We start from the raw sequence: 9,708 nt of genomic DNA on the forward strand, positions 1-9,708 counted from the left end.
CTGCCTGCTCTCTCTGTGCATCATTCTCGTCACATCCAACCTGGTAATTTGGTGGTAACTCTAGAAATTAAGTTTATATACCAATAATTTGTCTTGCCAAACATGTTATGAGGCAAAAGTTCATGGTATTACATCCCTTCTTGCTGTGGCAAATTAATAGCATAGAAACTTAATTTCTAGAAGACAGGGTTGTTGGTGGATATTTGTGCAAGTGCAAAAAACCCAAGCAATGTATAACTCAACCTGTGTTATTTCCATGATGGGTTAAAATTGTGATAGTAGGAAAAGCACAGGTGTTACTAATAACATTAACAATGGCTTTGTTCTATTAAGGTTTGGTTAAGTTTAACTACTAAACTACCTGGTTAGGTTCAGGGAAAGATCATGATCTGGGTTATAATGACCACTTTGTTACAGTTAGAAGACCTTCATCTTCATGGTTACATATTATTTAACCATGAAGGTCACTTGTTTTATTGACCCAACCATCTATCATGACCTGCTAGCTCTGCGGACTTTGTCAGTCTATATTAACATCACATGACTTTCTTTCTTGCTCCTGACTGACATCACTCATAATCATAACTCCCACAGCGGCCAGAGGACTTTGTTGCAAAACCAGGATCCTGAAACTGAAGCACTTATATGGAATTCAGCCATCGGTCATTTCCTTATGTAAGCTGTGCTTTTCCTAACATGAAATGTCAAAATCCCAGGAAAAACATCTCTTTACAGGGCCATTTTTTAAAATGCTGAAGCAAAGCCATCGCTAGTGCAGACGCAGCTGAAATGTAGTTATTTTTCTGATCTTGTACTTTCTTGTTTCCAAATTTAGTGCATTTTGATATGACCTAGCTTTCCCACCTGCTCTGACAACTTCTAATCATTATGTTTTTGATTTCTTTGGATAATGCACCCACAAATAGCTCTCCAAAATCATTAAACCCTTTTCTTTTACTTGACACTAGCTGAACTTTCAATGCCACAAAAAAAAGCTTTAATGGGTGAAATCATTGGCTCCCAATGTCACCAAACCCAATCCAGGGTTTTACTCAGTAATTATAGTCAGTAACTGTTCTCTGATCTTTTAGATACTTTAATCTATTGTGATCCTTGTCCTGGTTCAGTGTTGTTCTTACAACATGGTAGCTTTCCTGCTCTGTGTAGAAACAGCAGAGGTAACACCAGACTGCTGGGCAGAGAGAACCAGAATGTAGACAACCATAAAGCACACCTCCCAGTCTCCCCCAGTTGTGGTGAGGCATACAGTGCAGTGCTGAGTGTATTCTGCCCAAACCTCAACAACAGCACTCCCAGTATGGCCATGATGGTATAGAAAGCCCTTAGCTTTGACTGGTGAACCTGCTGTCTGGACCCGCCCCCTTCCCCTGGCCCTGGACGAATCAGAACATAGAGAACCGAAAGGCTGCAAAAACAGATGATAACTAAAGCAAAGACTGTGGTACATAATAAGATGATGATGTTGGGCATTGTGTCTTCTATGAACATGAAACCTGTTGTTACAAAGCACAGCAGCCAAACACAGCCAATGATGATATTTCTGATTCTGATCCCACGTGCCTTCCTCAGGCCCAGGTAGGTGACGGGATGAACAACAGCCAGGTAACGTTCCACACAGGTCAGGATGTGAAAGGACGTCTGTGCATATAGGTTGATGGAGTAAATGTATAAATTTGGCATAATAATTTCTGGGATATCTGTGAGGACACCGCAACAGGACAGGATGGACCCTAAGATATTTGTCAGCTCGGTGATGACCATGTGGTAGGTGAAGAGGTCTGAGTGGCTAATCGCTGCGCCGGAGCTCTGTTGCCTCCATCGCTGGTGACCCAGGTAGAGGACGAGGATACAGAGAGGGAGGACGAAGAGGATGATGGTGATGGTGAAGGCGGTGATGCTTAAAGAGCCAGCTGTGGAGCTGAAGCACTTGAGCATGAGATTATAGACGCTAAGGGATGAAGGAAGAGGATGAGGAGGATGAGAGGAATTAGAGGAGTTGACTGACATGACTACGGCCAAGGGGAAGGGATAGAGTGAAAAAGAGAGAAAGATAACAAAATCAAAATTAGATCAACAAGACAAGAGGAAATACAGACTTGTTGTGACTAAGAATTGCTAAAGCCATGTTCCAAATCCATACTACAAACTAATTCTAAACCGGTTTTACTATCGATATTCACAATCCTCCCATAATATATTACACAAAGGGGCACAAAAACGTTTTATCTTATAGGTCCTTTGATTACATACAAAATTCCTGGATATTTTTTGAGTAGTTCGAAGGTTTTTAGTGGTTAACTTTTAGGACATTTTAAAGAGAGGGTGGTAAAATTTAGTACAAATTATAAGAAAAAACAAAATGAGGAATTAAGTTGGTTTAGTTGTAATATATTTTGGTTCATACGTAGTTGTTAATTTGCAAAAATTCTAATTTCTTTAGAATTTTTTACTCCAACTGACAGAAAACCCTTATATCCTTCAGTTTCATGGATTTTACAGTGTTTGGTTTATCACAATGTGTAGCTTTTGTGTGTCAAATGATATATTAACATATTAGGTTTTTTTAGGACATTTCTTTGAGAGGGTTATGTAATTTGGTAGTATATAGGAAATGTGCTCATTATAGAGTTGAACGAATATAAGAAACAACCTAAAATGCTTGCATGTAGTTTAACACATAAAACTACATGCTGAAAACTGAATATTTTCTGTCAGTTAAATAAATATTAAGATCTAATTATTAAGAAATGTTGCAGCTACATATGAACACAAATATGATGACTTTTCACTTTTCTTTTTCTTATAATTTGTGGCATCCTGTCTGTGAAATGTTGTAAAATTAACTGTTAAATATCTGCAAATTACTCAGAAAATTTCCACGAAATTAGTCTGATTAGGATATAAAACTTTACCCACAAAGGAAATGGGAGAGCTGCAGCTATATTAGTCAAATAAAATACTTAACATTACATACATTAACTTGTGAGGCGCATCATGTAAGATAACGTAAGGTAGTTTCAGTGATGAAAATTGCACTGATGGTTTGTCATTTTCTTATATGAAAAAATGATGCTAGAAAATATGAAAGCATGAGATGATAATATTCCTCCAGTAAAGAGACATAAAGTACAGAATATGAGTAATAAAACCTACAAAACCTTAGCACTATTATACAAACACTACATTCTTAACTGAAATCACTTGTTGTCTCCCTGGACAACAATTTCGCCTTTACACATGAAATTACTTTCAAAAGCCTTTTTAATGTCTAGCATTTTTCTAGAATGTAAGTCTTTTAAATCATATTAAAGTTCACTGTCAGAAGAAGAGTGTTTAGACACTAAAAGTATTAAAGTTGTCATTAAAATATACTCACCTTATCAGTGGTGTTTATTTCTGATGTCTCTGATCCTCTGTCCACTGTGTGTCTGGAGTGTGAACTGGCAGATCAAACATATAGCTATATGTAAATCCTGGTGAGTGCGTGACTGTTGAAACATTTGTGGGGTGTTTCTGATTGATTATTTCTGTTTTTGCATATTGTGTAACCAGTAAACATTGCTCTCTCCTTTTGCATTGCTTTTCATTTTATATCATTTTCTCCTTTATATTTGGCACTGACAGGTTTCAAAACAGGAACTATTGGGTACGGACGCATCACTGTAATCAAAAATCTATTTGTCATGTGTGCAGACATTGCAAACATATACTGTATGGTTAATATATACATAGACTACACACACAAACACATCTGAGGGTCATTATTCTGATATTTCATTATTTTAGGTATTTTATATGTGATTATACTATACTACTATACTACTATAATTGATTGATTTGTGAACATACACTGACATTCCTGTTATATATATAGATAGGTGACAAATTAAAGGAAAAACCAACACAAAATGTCTTAGTAAGGTGTTGGGCCACCACATGCCACCAGAACAGCTTCAGTGCATTGATTCCACGAGTCTCTGGAACTCTGCTGTCACTCTGTCAGTCCAAAATCTCCCATAGGTGTTCAAATGGGTTGAGATCTGGTGATTGTGATGGCCATAGCATATGATTCACATCATTTTCATACTCATCAAACCATTCAGTGAGCCCTCATGTTCTGTGAATTAGGGCATTGTTATCTTGGAAGAGACCACTCCCATCAGGATAGAAATGTGTCATCATAAGATAAAGGTGATCACTCAAAACAACTTTGTATTGATTGTAGGGGTCAAGCATTCAGACCTGTAATGGTTTTTCCTTTAATTTGTCATCCATGTGTATATACTTCTATATTTATTTTGTACTTATATTGTTCTTTTCTGCCATCAAAGGGCTGTAAACAAGCAAGCACAAGGAATAATTCTTTACAGTTTAAATGGTCACCAAGTTTTTAATACAGGGCAGTTTTCCTCAAAAACTGACACTTTGGAGAAATGGTTTTCATCAGACAGGCCACACTTCAGAAATAATGCATGAAGAGAGATTTCTACAAGTTTTACCACTGCAGGCAGTCTTCATGAAAGATATACACTGTGGTAAAATCAACCAAGTTTCATTTGAATTATTTCTACATTGAATTCTGTGTACAGGTTTTAAATGAGCTGTAACTGGTGCTTATTCAAATCAAAAATGTCATTAAAACCAGAGCACCTGTCTGAGTGTGTCACTTGTTATCTTTATACTTGAACAATCTGTAAACCAGACTTTTGCCCAGTCTTTAAATGTGTCAAACTGGGGAACAGTTTGGCCCATTAAGAGTTAAGAGCTAGTTTTTTTACTGCAACAATAATGTCATTTATTTATGTATCACTGATCAAAACCAGAGATTACAAAGTGCTTCACAACGAAAAGAAACAGAAAAATATGTCAGTCATCTTGACTGTTTTGGTAATATTGCTAAATTTGCTAATCATGTCATTTTATGTTTCATTAATTGTCTGATATCTGATTGGTTGTTCACAACACTGTGTACAGTGAGCTGCATTTCTAAGTATGAGACAAGGCAAAATTGGAAAAGTCCATTAGTGCTCAGCAGAGCTGTTATTGGTTCTGATAAATTGGACTTTGGGATTTTGGGATGAACTGAGAAATGTTTCTGAGACTGTTGGATATACTAACATTGATTTTATTTACAGTTTTATCTACACTTACATACTAACATGAACAGTATTACTCGGTGAGTAGTCACATCTGTCCTGAAAATATTATCCAGCCTGCCAGACTGACTTAGTGACAAAGTCCAGAAATAAACAGATAGAAGGCAACGTTGGGCTCAAGATAATAATATAACTACTAAAGAGTGATTAAATAGAAACTATTTAACTATAACCTGAGTTTAATCAAATCTAGTTTACAGTAAAATGCTCTACTCTGATCCTTGTCCTGAATCAGTGTTGTTCTTACTCACAGCAGTTTTCCTGCTTGGTGTAGCAGCACAGAACTGGTGCCAATAGAAGGAGTTGAACCTTGATGAACATCTTGATATGGGATGACAAAACATTGCCAAGGGCACCTTTTATGAGATTCAGGGGCAGTATAAGACATTTATAATGAAGTTAGACATAACTGGGTAGTGCTAACAGAGGTGGTCAGAAAATGGTTTCTGCAACGATCAATAATTCGCTCACTGAAGCTAAGTTACTCCAAATTTATCTTTTATGGAAAATTCAACTTTGGTGAACTGTGACACATTAATTCCCATTCATTCATTGACAAACTGCAGAAAGTCTTGATGGGATGAGATCAAAATTTGAGGCAACATCTAATTTTCCAATTTTTTTTAATTATGTGTCTAGAAATTTTATAATAGCACAATATATTAGAACTTCAACAGGTGACTGACGGAAAATTAATCAGTAACTATTTTGATAATCTAAAAACAATTGATTTTTTTTGTAATTTTTTAAGCAAAAACACTAAAAATTTGCTGGTTGCAGCTTCTCAAATGTGAGGATTTGGGGGGGTCTGAAGAGGAGGGTGGGGAAAGGAAGAGAGAGGGTGGATATAGTGGGGAAATGTGGAGGAGTTGTCAAAGGAGAGAAAGGGAAAATACAGAAATCAAATGGAGACATATGTTTTATTATCGTTATAAAAACAGTTGTGTAGTTTCTAATCTGCATGTGGATTTGCATCAATATACATATGATGATAAATACGTAAATCCTGGCATTATTAAGACTTTGCACAAGTATAAACTATGCAAAGTTTCAAAACATAAAAGACCAATGAGTTACACCACCTATTACTACTTTTTCTTCCCAAATATTCACTTGACATTGTGCATGTTCCCTATATTTGCAATTTACAATTGAATGATTCATTTAAGAGTTATGACAATTTGTGTCATATGCCTACAATATGCCAACCAAAATACTATTTAAAGTTTCTTGTTATAATGACAAACTTTTCTTCTCACATTATAACAAGATAGTTTCATGTTATGACATTTCTCATTACTAGATATTAAATTATTCCATCTTAACAAGCAAATTACAGACAAATGTTAATCCCTTCTTCTGTGTATTAGAGTCAGAGTCTGATCAACAGAGTTAACTGATCCAAATATACGTTATATTAAAACGTGTGTTTGTGTGTGTGTGTGTGTGTGTGTGTGTGTGTGTGTGTGTGTTAGTGTGTGTTAGTGTGTGTAAACAGGTGCAAATAGGAGCTTCTTTGCATGTTGCAAAACCAATCCAGATTTTGTGATACTTAATTTCAGTAGGCAAATTGTCTCATCACATTCTCCTTTTCCAGGGTGTCCAGAGGACAAACTGAGAAAATTACAGGAGGAGAGATCCAGGGCCTCAAGATTTAGACACAGTGTGTGAAATCACAGCGTTTCTCTGAAGCAAAATAAAAAGCTTCTCAATTTAACTTGTCAAAACAAACATCTTTACATTATGTTATATTCAGCTGCAAAATGCTGCAACATCTGCTTAGACTTGACAACTGAAACAGACAAATTCATTCATTCTTACACACCAGTAATACTCTTTTTTAATACTTTACTTTTTGCTGGTTCCAATTTCAACCACTCATGATGTAGAAGTAATTTTAACAGAAAAGCCAAAGCAAAACTAAACTTAAAAAAGAAAGAACGAAAGAAAGGACATTGAATAAATTTGTTGAAAAAAATAGAAGTAGGTTTGATATTACAAACATTTATCCTCATATGCATGTAAAAAAAAATAGCTTCATCATTTATATAGACACATATATTTAACTGGTACCAACAACATGAAGTTATATAAAATAAAGTAAACTGATCATTTGACTACTTGGAAGGAGCGGACAAGCCGATGTGTAACATTATATAATAATATATAATAATAATACATATAATAATAATTTCAATTAATGCATTTTGATTAATTATTATTATAAATATATATGAATTGATTTTTGTTGTCACCGAAAATCCATCTTTTTTCAAATGCATCTTCTTATTTTGTGGGTTAGTTTCTCTGTAAACTCAGTCAGTAATATATGTGTAATTGTATAAGAGCTTATTGTAAACTGTAAAGTGTATTGGGACCATGCTGCATGGTGATTCTGCACTTTAAATAAAACTGATTGACTGATTGATAGTGATAATTAGCAAATAATCAATTATACAATATAACATCAATCTCCAGCCAGCATCTTATGTAAAACCAGTTTCCATTTTTATAACATGCAAATGTAATTCATTTTGTGCATCCATTACAATGGACATTTGACAGAATTCAAATGACTTTTATGTAAGCAATGACTGGTGGTAATTCAAATTAAGTCATTCAGCCCAACACAGCTGTCTGCTGTGTACACATGGGTGTATTATTTTAATCAAATATAATATGTGCCTGCAGATAAAAGATTTCTTGGAAAAGACTGTGTGGTTTCATTTGGACTGCCATATAAAATACCAGATTAACAGTAACATTGATATATATGTTTCTGATATTTATTTGATTAACCTTTCATTTCATTTTACATGTTTAAGATATTTAATAAGCCTGAATTATTTGTTTGTTTATAATGGGGAAAGGAGCTGCCCACTTTTTAATTTGTAGTACCTTAAAATGCCACTAGATGGCAGTATTTATCTCTAAAATGGGAACTGGGCTCTCAAGCAAAACAGTCATTTTTTTGACCTGCCTCATAGAGTGACATCAAAATCATTCAATGAATCTACCAAAACATTCACCTGACTCAATGTCTGTAAAATGTCAGTAAGTGATTTCATTTGAAAGACGAGCCGCCAATTCTTTGGCCACATCTCTGTGTGATATTAAAGGGGCATTCCACTAATTTCACACATGAAGTTCAGTTTACTCGTCAATAGGAGTACTACTTAGCATGTGAACAGTTGTATAATGTCTTTTGTGGCTCTGGAGAGGGCTTTACACAGTCAGAGGGTTTTTTTTCTATTGAGGATTGTGGAAAATGTAGGATCCAGTCTTACTGGAGCATGACCCATACTGGTGACTAAAATTCAGGTTATCTTCGCCTCTGCTACATCGATTTTGACTATTATTTTTCTGTTGTGAAACCCCTAACTTCATAGAAGTGCAAAACTAAACTGCTAAAGTGCCCCTTGACCCTATTTGACCTCCAGCTTCTGACAGTCCACAGACCATCTGATCTGTATTGAAAGTTGATCATCTAAATGTCTGTTTGTATGTAAATGACATGGTTACTGTTTTGCTTTTGTTTATTTTTTATTTTTTTACTTCATGTGCACTTTTTTTGTTTTGCATTTTCTTGGTACACTTTGGATTTTTCTTTTTGTTGTTGTTATTTTTAAGTCACTTGTCCATAGCTTGGTACAGGTGCAAAAACACAGCTGACAAAGACCTTGCAAATCAAATGCATCTTTTTGTGAGCTTGCAAAATTTCATGTGTGAACTACCGCTTCTTTCTATAATATTTAGTCTCTGTACAACATATGATATGTAAGTGCAGGTATAATAATAAACAGTGTTGGGAAATAGTAATAAGGTAATAGTAGGAGTGTAAGGGCTTACACTTTGATATTCAGTAATTACATTACAGTCACTATTCCTAGTAACACTCCATTACTCCAACAATTTGGGGATCCACTTTTACTTACCTTTTACTTACTTTTTATTTAGTGGCATCTAGCAGAATGGACTTGGCAGAAATAGAATATAATATTCATAAGTATGTTTTAGTTAGTGTATAATCCCACGAAAATAAGAATAGCTGTGTTTTTATTACCTTAGAATGAGTCCTTTATATCTACATAGGGACCCTTCCCACTCCAAGCGTGTAGGAGAACCTACGGTGGCCGCAAAACTCGTGAAAAACATGAATGGCCCTCTCTAGAGCCAGTGTTTGGTTTGTCCATTCCGGGCTACTGTAGAAACATGGCAGTGCAACATGGCGGGCTCCAAATAGAGAGGACCCACTCCTAAAGGGCTCATTCTAAGGTAACGAAAACACAACAATTCTTATTTTCAGGTGATTATACACTTATTAAATCATACTTGTGAATATTATTTTCCATTTCTGCCAAGTCTTCTGTCAATTTTACATAATTTTACTCTTTCGTTCATGTTACTTCCCCGAGCCAGGTCATAACATCTGGGGGCTCGTCCGGGATAAGGAGTTTGATGGAGAGGTAATTTCAATCAATTTCTTCTTTGTGAATTCAGAGGACAGACTTCTGTGGGACGTGTTAGCTTG

The sequence above is a fragment of the Thunnus maccoyii genome, chromosome 22, assembly GCF_910596095.1.
Source record: "Thunnus maccoyii chromosome 22, fThuMac1.1, whole genome shotgun sequence".
In the NCBI taxonomy this organism is placed as follows: domain Eukaryota; kingdom Metazoa; phylum Chordata; class Actinopteri; order Scombriformes; family Scombridae; genus Thunnus; species Thunnus maccoyii.